This window comes from Protopterus annectens, chromosome 2.part1 (assembly GCF_019279795.1).
Source record: "Protopterus annectens isolate FY-2018-M chromosome 2.part1, PAN1.0, whole genome shotgun sequence".
NCBI classification, from domain to species: domain Eukaryota; kingdom Metazoa; phylum Chordata; order Ceratodontiformes; family Protopteridae; genus Protopterus; species Protopterus annectens.
Window position 1 is genome coordinate 1,887,993,915 of NC_056729.1, and position 22,479 is coordinate 1,888,016,393.

Here is a 22,479-nt window from a genome sequence, read left to right on the forward strand (position 1 = left end):
TGTTCTGTACGTGGTCCAAACACAGTACTGGACAGTGTATCTACAATGCAGAGTATTGTGAAATCCCATTCTGTACTGAAGCTGTGTAAATGATCTGTAAGGGTACATGGGCTGCCATGTAAAGTAAATACTCAGGGTAAGTGTGTGTATTGAATAGGGACACACAGATGAATTGTAGGAATGGATACAATGGAAGAGAACAGGTGAAATAACCTAATGTGCAGCAGATGAGGGCATGTCAATGGCAGATGGCTGTAGCATCAAAACCAATCACATATCTATAGGGTACAGTAGGGACTGCACAGTTCAAATGTGTATTATGTGACTATCGCACAACATGACATAGCAAAGGGGTGGATGTCTCTGTGAGATAAGCATCCTTACATGATAATGCAGAGGATCTCCATCAGGAATGTTACATACAACTGGAGCAGGGTGCATATTGTGAAGCAGTGCAAAATGATATGCCTGAATATCAGTGCAATCTCAGAAGAGGTCTCCAGCAAGTGGGACACAGGTAAAGGCTCATGGACAACATTAAAAGAAACAAGCACAATCATAGACAATATCAGACTAGTACCACCAGTAATATCATGTCTCTGACATAACATATGTGATTTACAGTGATAACAGATGATTCTCCCCAAACACATGTTTGAACAACTATCATGATACATCCACACTTTATGAGGTTAACCAAGCACACTGTCCTGGCACTGTAACATCAGGTGGAGGTGTTAGGAGGGACACTGTTATACCTGCATGCAACATTATTTTATGTATTTATTTATTTATTTATTTATTGACATTTGTTAACTGGGTTGGTCCAGCTGGGTTGTGGCCAGATTTCAGTGGAGATCCAAGGAGAAAAGCCCCAGTTACATACAATTTATAGTAAAAAAGTAGTTTCCATTTAAAGACAATAGAGAATCTTGAAATTCAAAAGGTCATAAAATAAAACTCCACTTAACGAAATCCCAATCCCTCAGAGCCACACGCTCCAGGGATCTAAACCTTGTCATGACAATGAACAAAACATGCTTGAGGGATAGGTTTCTGACCCAGAAACTCCCCATTCTGTGGAATAGACTGTCCATACATGTCAAGCAGAGCACCTCCTTGGCCCTCTTCAAAAGGAACCTTGACGATTGGATGGGAGATAGGAAATTCACCCTGGGGATCATGTCAGATGCCCTGCTAGACAGGGGTCCAGGGAAGTAAATATTGTGGGAAGAAATATCCAGGGAATTGTTATGGCTAGGCTTGTATATGCTCCAGGGCCGACAGCCTAGTACCAACCTATGAACATATTAACCTATAGATCTACATATTGTATTAAAATGTTTAGTTTAGTTGAGTGGGTTTAGTAGGTAGACATCTAGAAGGTAACTGGGTGAAAGGGGAGGGCTGAATGTGGATATATATACAGGGGTAGAGGGAGATTAGGTCAGGTGGTGGCAGGGGGAGCTCTTAGTATTAAGTAGATGAAGTTTAAGTTCTCTTTTAAAGTGTGATGGGTATATGTCTAAGGGAAGTTTGTCCCAAGCTTGGGCTACAGAGCATCTGTATAGAACTTTGCCTGCATTTTTGATGGGTTTGTAGATATTCAGGAGTTGTTGGTTTGAGGTGCGTAGTGTCCTACATGGGGTATATGTGCAGACCGAGGATGAGAGAGCTGGACAGGAAGATGGTTTGTGTAGAATAGTGAATTATTTGAAATTGTGATAGAAGAAGTTGTTGGGGAAGTTCGAGCCGCTGGAGAGAGTTTAAGGCAAGGCAGTGGTGTGAGTTGTATGATGATTTCATAATGAGTCTAGCTATTTTATGGTATGTTTGTTGAAGTTTGTTCAAGGTTGTGGCCTGGATGTTGGTTAGGACTGGGGCAGCATATAGAAGGGAGGGGAGGTGGAGTGCCTGTGCCAGAATTTTGCATTAGAAGTTAGAAACATGTTGTTGCAATATAGTAAACCCAGTTTCTGGTGTGTTTTTTTATACATTGGAGCATGTGCAGGTTGAATTTGAGATCGTAATCAATGATGACACCTAGGAGCTTTGTGTGTGGTTCAGGTGTTATGATTGTGTTGTTGGTAGATGTAATAGCAAAAGTGGATTTGTGGTGAGAAAGAGAGAGGTGGAGAAAGAGTAAAAGTTTGGTCTTTTTAGGGTTTAGTATGAGAAGATTGTCAGACAACCACTTTTCAGTGGCTAGAAAAGTGTGTTGAGTTAGGGTATGGAGCTCAGAGATATTGCTGGAGATGGAAATAAGAGTGAAGTGGTCTGCATATTGGATGAAGGAGGATTATTTACAAGATGTATAAAGTTCATTAGTGAAGATGTTATACAGTAGGGGACCCAAGATGGAACCTTGTGGTACTCTGGTTGGGACTGGAATAAAGGGAGCCGTCATCACTGGTGTACCCCAGGGATCTTTGTTTGGCCCTATACTGTTTGGAATTTATTTCTCAACACTTCACTAAAGTATACAGCCTTTGGCTGACTGCATTTGCTGATCCTTGAATACTGTCTACAGTCATTGAGTCCACTTATTCTGATAACATACTACATGAGGTACTAACTCAAACAAATGAATCGTGACAAAGCCACACGGTCTAAAATAAATGCAAAAATATGTCTTTATTTTGTCCTTCTGAAAAGTGGAATTCCCTGCTAATTACAGTATTGACAACAGTCTTGCTGTGCTGAAACCCAGTGAGTCAAGCACTGGGAAAATAAGTAAAATGCAATCTGAACTTTGACCACCGAGTGTCCACACTGTTATTGAAAGCGTATATTATGCACATCATAAGTCACGTCATTGTATACAGATCTTAGGATTATATTACATCGCTCTACTTGAACTTCATTAGAACACTAACAGAGTATAATTCCCTCTTTTGCCAGTACCTAACCAGATATATGCAGCAGCTGGAGAGACCCCAGGGGTTTCTCTCCAAGAAAACACAGGGCCTACAAACCATGCCATGATGTATGTGGACAGACTGAAAGCCATGTTATTGTAATCTGTATTGTATAGGATGAAGTGACTTCTGCCTGGCATCCAAGCCCATCTTTGACCCTGAAATGGTGGGAATAGTGCACATCCACAGATCAGATATAGCTGATGACATCAGCATTGTCTGTTGAGGAGAACATGATAATAATAGTGTCCCGCATGATGGTATATAAGGCTCTCTGTAATGTCAAGCAAGAAGACACACACACACACACACACACACACACACACACACACACATGCAGTTGACTACAGTGAAAAGAGAACCCCTACCTATCTAAATAAACAGACTACAGAACGCTGTACTTTATGCAAGCACCACAGCTCAAGGCTGACTTGGAGTGTCCCAGACAACACTTTCTAGCTGATGCCATCAAAAATGTCTGTTGAAGACAATATTGTAATAACAGTGTACTACATGGTGATGTAAAAGGTTCTCTGTAATGTTAAGCAAGTGCACACACACATACACACACACCACACCTCAGTTGACTGGAGTGAGACTAGAACTTTATCTAAGTACACAGACTACAGAACTCAGTACTTTACACAAGTTCCAGAGCACAAGTCTGACTTACAAGACTGCAGGTCATCTTATAGTGGATGACATCAACAGGGCATGTTGTAAAAGACGTTGAGAGGCCTGAATGAAATGGATGTGTAGGCATGTGCAAGTATCAAAATAATGTCAATCCATGGGAATGGAGCGGTAACTGTAGGATATACACTTCTGCTCTTCTGGCTAGACACACGCACACACACACACACACACACACATATGCAATTGCCCGCTGTTAGAATCCCTTCCTATCTAACTACACTTACTACAGAACTCAGTACTTTAAGTAAGCATCACTGTACTTTTACAAGACTACCGTTCAGCTTATAGTGGGTGCCAGCAGTAGGGCATGTTGGAGAGAAGACATTGTGAGGCCTGCATTAAATGGATGTGCATGCATGGACAAACATCAAAATGCTGTCAATCTATGGGATTGGAGCAGCAATTGTAGGATATACATTTCTCCTCTTCTGGCTAGGCACACACAATTAACTGCAGTGAGAACAGAACCCCTACCTATCTAAGTACACAGACTACAGAACTCAGTCTTTTCTGCAAGCACCCCAGCACAAGTCTGTCTTACAAGTCTGCAGGTCAGCTTATAGTGGATGACGTGCTGGAGAGAAGATGTTGGGAGGCCAGCATAGTTTAATAGCTTCATAGGTTTATAGGAGGCTACTAGGCTAATTGTCATAGGGCATTTACAAGCCTAGCCATGTAAAAATGAAGTAATATTATTAACCATAGATAGATGGTCATTGTTAGCAGAGCGATTTTGTGATCAGCAGGAACTGCCCCTGTTCATGAGGGACATAGATGCCACCCCAGGGGTGAATTTAGCATCACCCACCCAGTTGTCAAGGTTGCACTTGAATAGGATCATTGAGGTGCACTGCTTCGCTTGCAGTTGGAGCCTATTACAGAGAAGTGTCAATCGCTGGGAGATATATCTGTCTCCCCGGCATGCTCTGTTTAGATTGCGATGCCTGGAGCAAGTTATTTTTGTTCCATTTGATTTGCAGATGTCCAGCATTTCCAGTAGGCCAGGGTCTGAGACTGCTCTGTAGGCCATACATAGGTCACCTCTCAGCAGCCTGCATGATAATGAGTATAGTGAATGTTCTTTCAGTTTTTCCATGTATGTCATGTTTTGTGGCCCTGGATTCACCCAATCACAAACCTCTGTGTTTACTTGAGTCGCTGCAGATGCCTGGTGAGGTACAGACAGAAGGGATCATTGTACTCATTTAGTAGTCTGATAATGGTCAATTACAGTGGAGCAATGGCCTCACTGGTCTTGGATGTAATGCCCTTATTTATAAGGTGCGCAATGTTCAAAGTGTGTCTCACCACTATGGACACATAATGATTGGAAAGTAGATTGCTATCAATATGTGTTCTTAAGTCTCACAACACTCTGAGCTTAGAGGGGTGCTATGTATATCATAATCAGCAGGTGTACTTCATTATCAAAGAGGATAATGAGGCATTTTTGTTTTAAGGTTCAGTCTGTGAGTTTGGAACCAGTCATTTGTCTGTAATATGTTAAGATAGTTGAGGACTCTGTATTACTACATCCAATTGACAGTCATCTGCCAATTTTGTAACTCATAGGCCATCTACCTTTGCCTGGACTTCAGAGAAATAGTTTGCAAACAGTTGAGGGCTCAACACAGATCCTTGTGGTATTCCACTGGTAAGTGGTCTAGTGGTGGAAGTGTATTCCCCAACTTTGACAGTGTGTGTTCTGTCAGTGAGATGGTTGGCTATCCATTTAGTCAGATATGGGTTAGTACCTAGATGCGAGGTGTTCTCTATGATACCTGAATAGGGGATAGTGTCAAAGACCTTGGATAACTCAACATAGGTGGTATGTCCTGTTATCCTTCTTCCAGGTCTTTGGGGTCAGTATCAGAGACATCCACTAGGTTTAATAAGCAAGATCAACCCTTGACTAAACCAAAATGTTTCAGGTCAAGTGTGTTGAAGGTGATCTAGATCCCATTGGATAAGGTCAATGCTGATTCCTTCGCTAGTCTTGCAGATATTTATTTATTTATTTATTTATTTATTTATTTATTTAGCATTTGTTTACTGAGAAAGTCCAACTTGGAATTAGGCTTATGGGTCAATAGTTATAGTTCTGCATGTCAACAGACTGATGTGCATTGCATATCATACAACATTTGATATTAATTTCTGAAGTGTAGGTGATATATGTGTGAAAAAGGTACTGCAGCACCAGGGTTGCAGTGCTTGGGGGGAGCAACACATTGCTGTATTGTAAATATTTGACATATGACAGATAGGGCCTTCAGTTTGATTCTTCATGTAGTTTCATGCCGTAGACATGAAATGGACAGTAAATAGCAGTAATACATAATAATATTTACTTTTCCATAGTGAAGCAAACCACAGGTTTGCAAGATGGGTGGCAAAGTATTTGTACATGCAAAATACACATTTCTAATACTTGCCATGTTTGCGTGCAGTTAAACAGTGCGCTAACGCTTGCCACAATGCTAAAAGTCTGAGAGCTAGTATTGAGTCTATGAAACACACTTGCTGCTTAATTCACTCTGTAGCAGCAGGTGTAAATGTATTGACACATTTCTTTTTGAGCCCAAATGATACTGGGTTTGAATCCAGGTTTATCTAATACTGTTAAATACTTTTAAATAACCAGTGATAATCCAATGACATTAATTGTTTATAGTACATGTGTTGCTGTATGTTAGCATACCACAGCAGGGTTAATGAGATTGCTCAGAAATAATTGCAGCATTGTGCCACTGCTCACTGTCACTTGGCATTGCTGCATGATGCAAAACCCTGCGTAAATAAAGAGGCCAAAAGGTGAAGGGATCCATTGCTTTTTCTGCTACTTATGTGTGCTGTATGTGATTCTATTTTTTGACAAGACTATAGGTGTTAAAAAGGGTAAATAGGAAAGTGGAGACATGAAGAGCAGCAGGGGGAAGAACAAAGTGAAAGCAATACAAGAATGTGCAGGAGGGAGGTAGGAAATAACCATGACTATCTATTTCTTCAACCAGTAAAAACTGCTCATATGTGCAGAATATTAGCTGAATGTGGACTGGCACCTCCAGAGAGAGGTGTGACAACAACATAATCATGTTGTGTAGCCAGTTGGACCAAATCAAGTGTGTCAAGAAGACGTGCAAAATGGAGAGCTATGTGTGGGGCACGTGCCCATTTTTTTTTAAATTCAGTAAGAGAGGACTGCATGGTAAGGGACATAGGTATGTCTGGGTCAGCAAAGTTGGGAGATGAGGAAGCAAACAAACAAGAAATATATGGCAAGAGACAGGGATGGTGAGGGACACAAAAGGATGGGGGACACCATGATTGGTGTGAGAGAAGGGATAATATCTTGCCCATCAAACTTGGAGACAGTGAGAATCAAGTCCTCATCCACTGCAATGTCATCACTGTCACCTTACTCAGCTGGTAGCTGGAGAGCTTGACATCTTCTCCTCCTATGGACAATGAGGGAGAGCAGCCTCTCCATCTGGCATAGGCATACACCAATGGTGTGGTGCATGACCTTGCACACCATCCCTGGCATCATCAAGCAGATGATGAAATCAACACTTCAACCACTGCTCCAGTAGGGTACCACTGTACCAGCTTTTGAAGCAGAACTACCTGAGGATGCAAGTAGTACAAGGTTAGCAGAGACAGTTCTGCAAAGTTGGCTGCCAGATATGCTGGGCATCAGTGATGGAGCCAGAGGATCAGGGGCAGGCTGTTCCACTGGGGCTGACCTACATTGATCTGTTGTATAGTATTTAGTGATATGGTACAAATTGATGACATGGAGATGTTTTGACAGCACATAACAGAAAACAAAAACAGAGAAATAAGAGTTGGGGTGACCGAAAAAAAGAGATAAAATTAGTACTATCATATGTGGCATACAATACATTAACAGAATGATACCAATTTTTTATCTGAAGCATTACATTTAAGTATACTGCTTAACAGATAAATACTGTACTACAGATTGCTGAAAGTAATCCTTCCAATGTGCATATATTGCACATATGCATGTCCCAGTTATACAGATTACAGTTTACAGCAGGGCATTTGGGCCACTGGTATAGAATTTTTAATTTAATGTGAATATTATTGAAGTAATGACAGTACTGTATAGTTGTGAATTGTTTTATCTGAATCCACAACCTCTGGCTACATTCTAATATTGGACTATTACGACTGGATTTGTGCTATAGACCAATGCATGCATACTTGCTTTTACATTTGGGATATGCACGCTCAATTTGATACAACTCTACAGGAGACCAAAAAAAATGTTTTCTTTAACTTTTAATCTACAATAACACTTTTCTTTTTTTGCATACATACCACTTGCTTCTCTAAGTCTTTCTAATCTAGCAACAAGAAGTCTGCCAATTGAACTCACGTTAAGTGGAGCTGGTGAAAGACTAAAAAGCACGGAAGAGCAGAATGCATACCAGTCGTGCCTATATTTAGCTTTCTAAGTCTTACTAGTATTCTCTTATTGTCAAAGTTACACAGCTGAGGGATGTCCTTACTCTCAAACTCACGCAACCAATGTTTGAGAGTATCCCTTTTTTCTCCCATGCAGGACATTAAAATGATGCCTGCATTGCCTTCCAGTGCATGGGATACCAGTGGCACCGGATACAGCCTTGGCCAAACTACTCCACACCTCAGATTTGTAATGGGAGCCAGAATAGTCCCCCGGCAGCAGCCTGTGGCTGCAGTGCTTCACCAGGAGTCTAATAAATATCTTTGACTCATGGACATTCCAAATTTTTGCCCTAAACCTGGCACCTTCCTCTAAAATGCCAGCCATGTCTACCTACTGAACTAAAGCAATGAAAACCGATCTGTTCCTGCCAGTTCCAGTTATCGCATTTAGTGGTAATGAGCAAACCTGATCAACAATGCCAACCACATTTGTGGAGGTTAAGAAGAGTGCATCAGTGCCAAGCAGGGAGGTGTTAAATTGAAATTGTAAGGTTAATCTGACACTTGGCTTTAGTTTGAGGGTGTCTACTGGTGTAGCCTCAAAATATATATTGGAAATTGGAAGGTAACTCTTAGGTGAGTTACGTTTGCAGACATCCACTGGGGCATAAACATAATGACCTGACACATTTGTTTTTGCATTTATATACTGAACAAAGTTGATTTTTACACTGTGAGATTCAAACCTAGGCATAAGGGGCAAAACATTTTCTTCCACAGCATTTAATTTCCATCTTTGCCACAGAAGAAGTGCTATTCAGACATAGTCTGGGATCATACATTAATACAGGTGACAGTCTGAGCTGTTACATGTCTATGTGTGTGACCTGACATGGTTATTGGATATAGAGCCTGTTGTGTACATGTGTGACGCCCGTGCTCTGGTCCAGCAATCAAGGAGCCTCAATCCTCACCACTAACACCAGAGAGGGTGTCTCATATATGAGGAAAGGATAACAAATACACACAGTAAAGTGCAATTTCCCTTAAGAGCACACAGAGATCACAGTCAGTCCAGAGCTGGGCACTCCCTTGCTCTCTAGGTCCCCAATAAGACTCCCCACTGGCACAGCTATAGGGTCCAGATCTCAGCCTAGTGGGCAAGCTAAAACCTCCAGCACCCTCTCTGTCCAATCAGTGCTTCTTGTCCCTGCCCAAGAAGCTGACACACACACACACACACACACACCACACACCACACACACACACTTTGAGAAGAGTGTATACAACCACACAGACACTCCTGGGGAAGGCTGGCACAATTTCTCCAGCTGTGCCCCTTTTACCCAGAATATACAGTATTACCAGCTGCCACCACCCACTAATAATTATCAGCTACTCAAAGATCCTTAAAAGGGTGTCCAGTTATTACTATGCAATATTATTCACGAATTGGTAGTATAACACAGGGCTAAAGCTATCGGAGTGGTTTTGTACAATTTTACCAAAGGCATACAAGTACTCTAAAGACCTTAAATTATCTCTCCGCAAAAGAGCCACAGTTAAAAGGTTTTAAAATATTTAATAATAAATAATTAAAACCACAAGCCAATACTTTCTACTACACAGTGCTAGCCAAAAGAGTTCAGAGATCACACAGAAATACTTAAAAGCTCCATTGTTAGTAAACTATTATGTTAGTAGAAAGAAAATTGTATAATACAATAAAGAAAAAAATAGTAACAGACACTCATAACAGTAAAAAGACTAGAACAGAATACATTGGTCAAGTGGGAGACAAGACCAATAATCTTGTATAACAATGCTTCTAGAAGACAGTTCTTACAGTAGTAGCAGGTACTGACATTGTATACAATAAGAGTGCAAGTACGATACCTAGTCTTATACACAGGTAGCATAGCAAACTGAAGACTTAAAATCTGATAGATATTAACAGTGAAAATTAAAAAAACAATATAAGGTAGTCATATGACTTAGATTCAATGCTCATTGCATATGCAATTAAAATTTTAAAATCAGCTAGTTCCATGGTTTGGGCTACCCCTGCCCAGTACAGGTACAAGTCCAGGAATTGGAGAGGTGGGCTTTAATGTGATAGAACAAATAGTTTGTGCATCAGCATGGATTTTCTGAACCACAAAAAGTATGAAATTAATGTCTGTCATTATTAAATAATTGTAATCCTCAGTAATTGGCAGAAAGTTAAACATTTTGAGGATCAGGGCAAAATTATTTGGCAAAGTCTGTGATGTTATGCAAAACCTGTGACAGCAGAGAGGTAGGATCAAATGGCATGTTAGAATATTTTCTGGACAGGATGAGCACAATAGAATACAATATCACTTTTATTTTTTTTTTGTGTTATTTGCAGATGGAGATTGTTGGCTTGCTGCAGGTGTGACTGTGTTTTATGTGGGTCTTAACATCTCTGAGTAAATCCCTGTTGATATGGGTTTAGTGAAGTGTTGATGAGTAAAGGAATATTGGGTTAGCAAAGATGTGGTAATCATTCATACCACATCTTGATATGTCACTGGAATATGTGAGAGACCAACTGAAGGTCTGAAAGGCCCTGTGATCTACTTCTATTTCCCCCAATTTTCTAGTAAACTCTGTAGATGTGGAGATTGTTCATGGGGTCACTACAGGGCTCAATAATGATTCATACACATGGATAGATTAGTAATCCAGGGTTGGGTTGAATGTTTCCACATAGAAATAGGATGTGTGCTATCAGAGACAGGTGATCCAAGCATACTTCCTCATAGGCCACATAATCTGTCCCATACTGCCTCCAAGCACCAGTCTCCAGTCTGCAGATCATGGATTCCATTCTTTGTGAGAATGCTGCCATTGGATCAGCCAGAGCTTCTCCCTCCACACAGGATGACCATGCATCAGATTGGCCAGACCTCCTCCCTCACCACAGGATGACAATGCATTGGATCAGCCAGAGCTCCTCCCTCTACACAAGATGACCATGTATCAGATCATCCAAACTTCCTCCCTCGCCACAAGATAACCATGCACTGGATCAGTCAGACCTCCTCCCTCCCCACAGGATGACCATGCATTGGATCAGCCAGACCTCTTTCCTCCCCATAGTATGACCATGCATTGGATCAACCAGACCCCCCCACACACACACAGGATGACCATGCTTTGGATCAGTCAGACCTCCTCCCTTCCTACAAGTTGACCATGCACTGGATCAGCCAGACCTCCTCCCTCCCCACAAGATGACCATGCATTGGATCCATGAGACATCCTCCCTCTCCACAGGATGACCATGCTGTCAACAGGCACTTAGTGCCAGTTTGCTCTGCTTGTTCCTCCAGAACCTGGTCTAATAACTGGACATTGGCTGTCAGGACATGCACAGTACTTGGTCTAATAACTGGACCTTGGCTGTCTGCACATGCACTCTGAATTTAGCAGTTCCTCAGTTTACCTGTAAGTGGGAACTTGGCAAGATGATAGTGCTTGCTGGTGATAATAATACAAGATGTTCTAGTGCAAAAAATTGTTAATGAACTTTTAAGCACCAAATTATCTACAAAGACATTCAGTAAAAATTCCTTGCTTAGGCATCCAGCTGTCATGCAGACCACATGCTTCATGATATCCCAAATCACAATTCATTAGCCTGAAAATAATTTTTTCTGAACCAAAAGACTATAATGATGCTTCTGAAGATTTCTGTAATAGAGTTCCTTATAGAATATATAATTTGTTGATGAATAATCTCACTGGAGCTGAGGTTGAACATGTAGATAGAACCTCATTGTTATTGTACAAGAAAGACAGGGCTGATTTTGCAAGTTATGGACAGCATAAAATACTTCTAGTGATGACCTTTGGATTAAATACTAATTCGATAAAACAAATATTAAACAAACACTGGCATTTTCAAAAAATAGGTGTTTTTTTCAGTGACAGGTACCTGATACTTGTAATATGGTATATAAATGAGCCAGAACAATTTTCTACTATCTAGCACATCATAAAATATCTCAATATTTATTTTTAGACACTGTAACAACCACAGATTGGTCTGTGATTGCAGGATGCAAGCCATGTGGGTGCTGTACATTTTTTTATTTTGTTATTAGAAATACATAATTTACTTCCAGCAATACCAACAGATATACCTCTCAAATGTCAAGATTTGCACAGAAACCCAGATATTTCCCCCCTTTTCCACATAAAATATATGGTTTTCTGGCAGATTTCTGGCAACTTACAGAGTACTGAAGTCACTAAATAATGACATGCATTTAAATTTTGGACTTCATATCTTCAGAAAATACATTAAAATATAAAACCAATTTTTCAAGCAACTTTCTAGTTTATGAGAGCAATATTTAAAAATAGTCCCTGACTTTAGGCCATTGTCCCTCATTATTTTTAGCTTTGTCTAGATTGCTTGCACTTAGAAGTTGAGAGCTATGCAGTTACATAAAATTTGTAGTCTGTACCCTCATCTATTCATCCATTCACATGCCTTCATTGTTCCATGGTCACTCTTTACTGTAACTTTAGGACTTGAATGCAATCAACATCTCTGGCCATAACTCTTCTCTGCGCAAAATATATGTTTCTGAATCATTGCACCATTTTGTTTACATCTCATTTGCAAATGTTTTGCCTGATTTTAATAATGTTGGTCACCTGCATGCCATTATATTTTCATTTGCATATTTTATTTTATTTTATTTTGCATTTGTTAACCAGGGGTGTCTGACTGAGCCGAAAAGGCCCTTTTTCAGCAGAGGCCTGGGGAGAAAAGCTCCACAAAGAAAAATTACAGACACATTTAGTTATTTAGACATGATTAGTATACACACAAATTACAAGAGACATGCATTTACAGTGGTATGCAACACATAAACAGTTACAGTGGAGAGAACAAACAAAAAAAATATTAATTTTAAAAATAAAGGTAATTAATGGATTTGTGGTGTACAGCTGAAATTTGGAACATAGGCAGGATACATACATAGTACACAGGTACAGTACATACATTGTAGATTAGCCAGTGTTTGTTAGTAAGATTGAAAACTATTATCAAGTGCTCTAGATTTAGTATGTATATGTATATTTTGAAAGCTGCAGTATTACTCATCCTTCTGCGACCACACACAGGGTTTTGAATCATCCCTACATCATGCTTGACTACACTTCGCTCAAAATCAGCTACAGAGATGCAAAATGTTTATGAATCAAAGCATATTTGATTCAATATTTCACCAGATCAATAGCATGAAATGCAAATGAAGAGAGTGGGCTAACAGATATGAAATGGTTTAATGTAGTTAACTGTCTTTTACCAAGTTCAACGATCTTTAATCAGAAAAGGAACAGTCCCTGCAAGAAAAATAAGACAATATTTACAAAAATGACAAGTACCCAAAAGACTTACATGTGATTAGGAATAGTTTAGATACTTTTATCTGTATGAGACAGGTAATATTCAAACTATGAAACTTATCACTGCAATATGTATATATACAAATTAAATTGCTAGCTCTAGATATATAATTAGATTTAACAATCCTCATAGCCCAGCATTGAACAGCGATTGTTAAGATGACTGAAAAAATAATGTTGGTGAGTTAATGTTGCTCTGACTATGCACAGTGACATTCAGGGACAGAACAAATAACATGTCTTTGAACCTATGAAAAAGAAATCGAAGGAAGGAAAAGAAAATATTATGCAACATGCATACATTTTAATTTCTGAGTCAGAGACGGTAATTACCCATTGTGTAACAACAGTTACACGAAAGGTAGTGTGGATGTGCCAGACTTCTGAACATTCAGTTCTGGCTGACTTTACACCCTGTTGCTAAAGTGACCTAATATCAGGTAAAGAGCAATATAAATTATTAGTTATATTAAAATGCTATCACTAACATTATTGTTGTTGCTCATAATATAGACAACTTGTTGGAAACCCATGTGTCTAATTCCTGAGTGTGTATAAGCAAACATACGTACCAATACTATAAACTTCTGCAGCAGTATTTTCTGTGCAACCTATAACCACAAATAAAAAAAAGGTTGTTGTCTCTGGAGTCAATAAACTGCAGAAAGTGATTTGGTTAAGTGCATATTAGTCCAAGACTGAATTACTTGTTTAGCATTGTTAGTGTGCTAAAAGATAAAGCATTAAAAATATAATGTAAAAACATTTTTTAAACATATTCTGTGGGATTCAATAAGCTCAGAGTAGGCTCCACACGAAGCCTACATGGTGTTTACATGTGTGTGTCGTGATGCTTAGTGAACAACAGCATTCATTGCATTTTCCTGCCGTGCACCACATTTAAACGTAAATAAGTGAAGTTTCGTGGCTGGCAACAGTGTTCACTGCTAGTAAACCATGTAAGCAAACATGAATACAAATCCTATTTAAATCGGAGCACTCAGGATCTGCAGTTTTGCATTGAATGCCACAATGAGCATCAGGGCTTCACAGATAGCTCTCAATCTCTTAGTGCAAGACATCTGGACAAAGGTCATCATAATGGGGGGACAAAGACCCAGAAATAGGGACAATGTTGACGTATTTGCTCTATAGAAATGGGCTAGAATAACCACGTTATGTTACGATGCATGTTCTGAAGGATTTGAAGTCTGAAACTCAAATGTATGTAACTATTGAGTCACAACAGTCCTGAGACCATCCCAGTGAAATAGCAGAAAAACACAGATTTGATAAGGAATGCACCAAAAGATATAAAGGCAAAAATCTGGACAGTTGAGAGGTATGATTGTTCTGTATGTGGTCCAAACACAGTACTGGACAGTGTATGTACAGTGCAGAGTATTGTGAAATCCCATTCTGTACTGAAGCTGTGTAAATGATCTGTAAGGGTACATGTGCTGCCATGTAAAGTAAATACTCAGGGTAAGTGTGTGTATTGAATAGGGACACACAGATGAATTGTAGGAATAGATACAATGGAAGAGAACAGGTGAAATAACCTAATGTGCAGCAGATGAGGGCATGTCAATGGCAGATGGCTGTAGCATCAAAACCAATCACATATCTATAGGGTACAGTAGGGACTGCACAGTTCAAATGTGTATTATGTGACTATCGCACAACATGACATAGCAAAGGGGTGGATGTCTCTGTGAGATAAGCATCCTTACATGATAATGCAGAGGATCTCCATCAGGAATGTTACATACAACTGGAGCAGGGTGCATATTGTGAAGCAGTGCAAAATGATATGCCTGAATATCAGTGCAATCTCAGAAGAGGTCTCCAGCAAGTGGGACACAGGTAAAGGCTCATGGACAACATTAAAAGAAACAAGCACAATCATAGACAATATCAGAATAGTACCACCAGTAATATCATGTCTCTGACATAACATATGTGATTTACAGTGATAACAGATGATTCTCCCCAAACACATGTTTGAACAACTATCATGATACATCCACACTTTATGAGGTTAACCAAGCACACTGTCCTGGCACTGTAACATCAGGTGGAGGTGTTAGGAAGGACACTGTTATACCTGCATGCAACATTATTTTATGTTTTTATTTATTTATTTATTTATTGACATTTGTTAACTGGGTTGTGGCCAGATTTCAGTGGAGATCCAAGGAGAAAAGCCCCAGTTACATACAATTTATAGTAAAAAAGTAGTTTCCATTTAAAGACAATAGAGAATCTTGAAATTCAAAAGGTCATAAAATAAAACTCCACTTAACGAAATCCCAATCCCTCAGAGCCACACGCTCCAGGGATCTAAACCTTGTCATGACAATGAACAAAACATGCTGGAGGGATAGGTTTCTGACCCAGAAACTCCCCATTCTGTGGAATAGACTGTCCATACATGTCAATCAGAGCACCTCCTTGGCCCTCTTCAAAAGGAACCTTGATGATTGGATGGGAGATAGGAAATTCACCCTGGGGATCATGTCAGATGCCCTGCTAGACAGGGGTCCAGGGAAGTAAATATTGTGGGAAGAAATATCCAGGGAATTGTTATGGCTAGGCTTGTAATAGGCTCCAGGGCCGACAGCCTAGTACCGACCTATGAACATATTAACCTATAGATCTACATATTGTATTAAAATGTTTAGTTTAGTTGAGTGGGTTTAGTAGGTAGACATCTAGAAGGTAACTGGGTGAAAGGGAAGGGCTTAATGTGGATATATATACAGGGGTAGAGGGAGATTAGGTCATGTGGTGGCAGGGGGAGCTCTTAGTATTAAGTAGATAAAGTTTAAGTTCTCTTTTTAAGTGTGATGGGTATATGTCTAAGGGAAGTTTGTCCCAAGCTTGTGCTACAGAGCATTTGTATAGAAGTTTGCTTGCATTTTTGATGGGTATGTAGTTATTCAGGTGTTGTTGGTTTGAGGTGCGTAGTGTCCTACATGGGGTATATGTGCAGACCGAGGATGAGAGAGTTGGACAGGAAGATGGTTTGTATAGAATAGAGTGAATTATTTGAAATTGTGATAGAAGAAGTTGTTGGGGAAGTTCGAGCCGCTGGAGAGAGTTTAGGGCAAGGCAGTGGTGTGAGTTGTATGATGATTTCATAATGAATCTAGCTATTTTATGGTATGTTTGTTGAAGTTTGTTCAAGGTTGTGGCCTGAATGTTGGTTAGGACTGGGGCAGCATATAGAAGGGAGGGGAGGAGGAGTGCCTGTGCCAGAGTTTTGCATTAGAAGTTAGAAACTTGTTGTTGCAATATAGCAAACTCAGTTTCTGGTGTGTTTTTTTATACATTGGAGCATGTACAGGTTGAATTTGAGATCGTCATCAATGATGACACCTATGCGCTTTGTGTGTGGTTCAGGTGTTATGATTGTGTTGTTGGTAGATGTAATAGCAAAGGTGGATTTGTGGTGAGAAAGAGAGAGGTGGAGAAAGAGTAAATGTTTGGTCTTTTTAGGGTTTAGTATGAGAAGATTGTCATACAACCACTTTTCAGTGGCTAGAAAAGTGTGTTGGGTTAGGGTATGGAGCTCAGAGATATTGCTGGAGATGGAAATAAGATTGAAGTGGTCTGCATATTGGATGAAGGAGGATTGCTTACAAGATGTATAAAGTTCATTAGTGAAGATGTTAAACAATAGGGGACCCAAGATGGAATCTTGTGGTACTCCGGTTGGGACTGGAATAAAGGGAGCCGTCGTCACTGGTGTACCCCAGGGATCTTTGTTTGGCCCTATACTGTTTGGAATTTATTTCTCAATACTTCACTAAAGTATACAGCCTTTGGCTGACTGCATTTGCTGATCCTTGAATACTGTCTACAGTCATTGAGTCCACTTATTCTGATAACATACTACATGAGGTACTAACTCAGACAAATGAATCGTGACAAAGCCACACGGTCTAAAATAAATGCAAAAATATGTCTTTATTTTGTCCTTCTGAAACGTGGAATTCCCTGCTAATTACAGCATTGACAACAGTCTTGCTGTGCTGAAACCCAGTGAGTCAAGCACTGGGAAAATAAGTAAAATGCAATCTGAACTTTGACCACCGAGTGTCCACACTGTTATTGAAAGCGTATATTATGCACATCATAAGTCACGTCATTGTATACAGATCTTAGGATTATATTACATCACTCTATTTGAACTTCATTAGGACACTAACATAGTATAATTCCCTCTTTTGCCAGTACCTAACCAGATATATGCAGCAGCTGGAGAGACCCCAGGTGTTTCTCTCCAAGAAAACACAGGGCCTACAAACCATGCCATGATGTATGTGGATAGACTGAAAGCCATGTTATTGTAATCTGTATTGTATAGGATGAAGTGACTTCTGTCTGGCATCCAAGCCCATCTTTGACCCTGAACTGGGAATAGTGCACATCCACATATCAGATATAGCTGATGACATCAGCATTGTCTGTTGAGGAGAACATGATAATAATAGTGTCCCGCATGCTGGTATATAAGGCTCTCTGTAATGTCAAGCAAGAACACACACACACACACACACACACACACACACACACACACACACGCAGTTGACTACAGTGAAAAGAGAACCCCTACCTATCTAAATAAACAGACTACAGATTTCTGTACTTTATGCAAGCAGCACAGCTCAAGGCTGACTTGGAGTGTCCCAGACAACACTTTATAGCTGATGCCATCAAAAATGACTGTTGAAGACAATATTGTAATAACAGTGTACTACATGGTGGTGTAAAAGATTCTCTGTAATGTTAAGCAAGTGCACACACACATACACACACACACCACACCTCAGTTGACTGGAGTGAGAATAGAACTTTATCTAAGTACACAGACTACAGAACTCAGTACTTTACACAAGTGCCAGAGCACAAGTCTGACTTACAAGACTGCAGGTCATCTTATAGTGGATGACATCAACAGGGCATGTTGGAAAAGATGTTGAGAGGCCTGAATGAAATGGATGTGTAGGCATGTGCAAGTATCAAAATAATGTCAATCCATGGGAATGGAGCGGTAACTGTAGGATATACACTTCTGCACTTCTGGCTAGACACATGCACACACACACACACACACACACACACACACACACACACACACACACACACACGCACACATTTGCAATTGTCCGCTGTTAGAACCCCTTCCTATCTAACTACACTTACTTCAGAACTCAGTACTTTAAGTAAGCATCACTGCACTTTTACAAGACTACCGTTCAGCTTTTAGTGGGTGCCAGCAGTAGGGCATGTTGGAGAGAAGACATTGTGAGGCCTGCATTAAATGGATGTGTATGCATGCACAAACATAAAAATGCTGTCAATCCATGGGATTGGAGCAGCAATTGTAGGATATAAATTTCTGCTCTTCTGGCTAGGCACACACAATTAACTGTAGTGAGAACAGAACCCCTACCTATCTAAGTACACAGACTACAGAACTCAGAATTTTCTGCAAGCACCCCAGCACAAGTCTGTCTTACAAGTCTGCAGGTCAGCTTATAGTGGATGACGTGCTGGAGAGAAGATGTTGGGAGGCCAGCATAGGTTAATAGCTTCATAGGTTTATAGGAGGCTGCTAGGCTAATTGCTATAGGGCATTTACAAGCCTAGCCATGTAAAAACACAAGTAACCTTATTAACCATAGATAGATGGTCATTGTTAGCAGAGCGATTTTGTGATCAGCACCAACTACCCCTATTCATGAGGGACATAGGTGCCACCCCAGGAGTAAATTTACCATCACCCACCCAATTGTCAAGGTTGCACTTGAATAGGATCATTGAGGAGCACTGCTTCGCTTGCAGTTGGAGCCTATTACAGAGGAGTGTCAATCGCTGGGAGATATATCTGTCTCCCCGGCATGCTCTGTTTAGATTGCGATGCCTGGAGCAAGTTATTCTTGTTCCATTTGATTTGCAGATGTCCAGCATTTCCAGTAGGCCAGGGTCTGAGACTGCTCTGTAGGCCATACATAGGTCACCTTAGCAGCCTGCATGATAATGAGTATAGTGAATGTTCTTTCAGTTTTTCCATGTATGTCATGTTTTGTGGCCCTGGATTCTCCCAGTCACAAACCTCTGTGTTTTCTTGAGTCGCTGCAGATGTCTGGTGAGGTACATACAGAAGGGATCATTGTACTCATTTAGTAGTCTGATAATGGTCAATTACAGTGGAGCAATGGCCTCACTGGTCTTGGATGTGATGCCCTTATTTATAAGGTGCGTAATGTTCAAAGTGTGTCTCACCACTATGGACACATAATGATTGGAGAGTAGATTGCTATCAATATGTGTTCTTAAGTCTCGCAACACTCTGAGCTTAGAGGGGTGCTCTGCATATCATAATCAGCAGGGGTACTTCATTATCAAAGAGGATAATGAGGCATTTTTGTTTTAAGGTTCAGTCTGTGAGTTTGGAACCAGTCATTTGTCTGTAATATGTTAAGATAGTTGAGGACTCTGTATTACTTCATCTAGTTGACAGTCATCTGCCAATTTGGTAACTCATAGCTCATCTACCTTTTCCTGGACATCAGAGAAATAGTTTGCAAACAGTTGAGGGCTCAGCACAGATCCTTGTGGTATTCCACTGGTAAATGGTCTAATGGTGGAAGTGTATTCCCCAACTTTGACAGTGTGTGTTCTGTCAGTGAGATGGTTGGCTATCCATTTAGTCAGGTATGGGTTAGTACCTAGATGCGAGGTGTTCTCTACGATACCTGAATGGGGGATAGTGTCAAAGACCTTGGATAACTCACCATAGGCGGTATGTCCTGTTATCCTTCTTCCAGGTCTTTGGGGTCAGTATCAGAGACATCCACTAGGTTTAATAAGCAAGATCAACCCTTGACAAAACCAAAATGTGTCAGGTCAAGTGTGTTGAAGGTGAGCTAGATCCCTTTGGATAAGGTCAATGCTGATTCCTTCACTAGTCTTGCAGATATTTATTTATTTATTTATTTTATTTAGCATTTGTTTACTGAGAAAGTCCAACTTGGAATTAGGCTTATGGGTCAATAGTTATAGTTCTGCATGTTAACAGACTGATGTGCATTGCATATCATACAACATTTGATATAAATTTCTGTAGTGTAGGTGATATATGTGTGAAAAAGGTACTGAAGCACCAGGGTTGCAGTGCTTGGGGGGAGCAACACATGGCTGTATTGTAAATATTTCAGTTTGATTCTTCATGTAGTTTCATACCGTAGACATGAAATGGACAGTAAATAGCAGTAATACATAATAATATTTACTTTCCCATAGTGAAGCAAACCGCAGGTTTGCAAGATGGGTGGCAAAGTGTTTGTACATGCAAAATACACATTTCTAATACTTGCCATGTTTGCATGCAGTTAAACAGTGCGCTAATGCTTGCCACAATGCTAAAAGTCTGAGAGCTAGTATTGAGTCTATGAAACACACTTGCTGCTTAATTCACTCTGTGGCAGCAGGTGTAAATGTATTGACACATTTCTTTTTGAGCCCAAATGATACTGGGTTTGAATCCAGGTGTATCTAATACTTTTAAATACTTTTAAATAACCAGTGATAATCCAATGACATTAATTGTTTATAGTACATGTGTTGCTGTATGTTAGCATACCACAGCAGGGTTAATGAGATTGCGCAGAGATAATTGCAGCATTGTGTCACTGCTCACTGTCACTTGGCATTGCTGCATGATGCAAAACCCTGCGTAAAGAGGCCAAGAAGTGAATGGATCCATTGCTTTTTCTGCTACTTATGTGTGCTGTATGTGATTCTATTTTTTGACAAGACTATAGGTGTTAAAAAGGGTAGATAGGAAAGTGGAGACATGGACAGCAGCAGGGGGAAGAACAAAGTGAAAGCAATACAGGAATGTGCAGGAGGGAGGTAGGAAATAACCATGACTATCTATTTCTTCAACCAGTAAAAACTGCTCATATGTGCAGAATATTAGCTGAATGTGGACTGGCACCTCCAGAGAGAGGAGTGACAACAACATAATCATGTTGTGTAGCCAGTTGGACCAAATCAAGTCTGTCAAGAAGACATGTGCAAAATGAAGAGCTATGTGTGGGGCAATTTTTTAGTGGGACACGTGCCCATTTTTTTTAAAATTCAGTAAGAGAGTACTGCATGGTAAGGGACATAGGTATGTCTGGGTCAGCAAAGTTGGGAGATGAGGAAGCAAACAAACAAGAAATATATGGCAAGAAACAGGGATGGTGAGGGACACAAAAGGATGGGGGACACCATGATTGGTGTGAGAGAAGGGATAATATCTTGCCCATCAAACTTGGAGACAGTGAGAATCAAGTCCTCATCCACTGGAATGTCATCACTGTCACCTTACTCAGCTGGTAGCTGGAGAGCTTGACATCTTCTCCTCCTATGGACAATGAGGGAGAGCAGCCTCTCCATCTGGCATAGGCATACACCAATGGTGTGGTGTGGTCATGCACCACACCAATGGTGTGGTGCATGACCTTGCACACCATCCCTGGCATCACCAAGCAGATGATGAAATCAACACTTCAACCACTGCTCCAGTAGGGTACCACTGTACCAGCTTCTGAAGCAGAACTAACTGAGGATGCAGGTAGTACAAGGTTAGCAGAGACAGTTCTGCAAAGTTGGCTGCCAGATATGCTGGGCATCAGTGATGGAGCCAGAGGAGCAGGGGCAGGCTGTTCCACTGGGGCTGACCTACATTGATCTGTTGTATAGTATTTAGTGATATGGTACAACTTGATGACGTGGAGGTGTTTCGACAGCACATAACAGAAAACAAAAACAGAGAAATAAGGGTTGGGGTGACAGAAAAAAGAGATAAAATTAGTACCATCATATGTGGCGTACAATACATTAACAGAATGATACCAATTTGTTTATCTGAAGTATTACATTTAAGTATACTGCTTAACAGATAAACACTGTACTA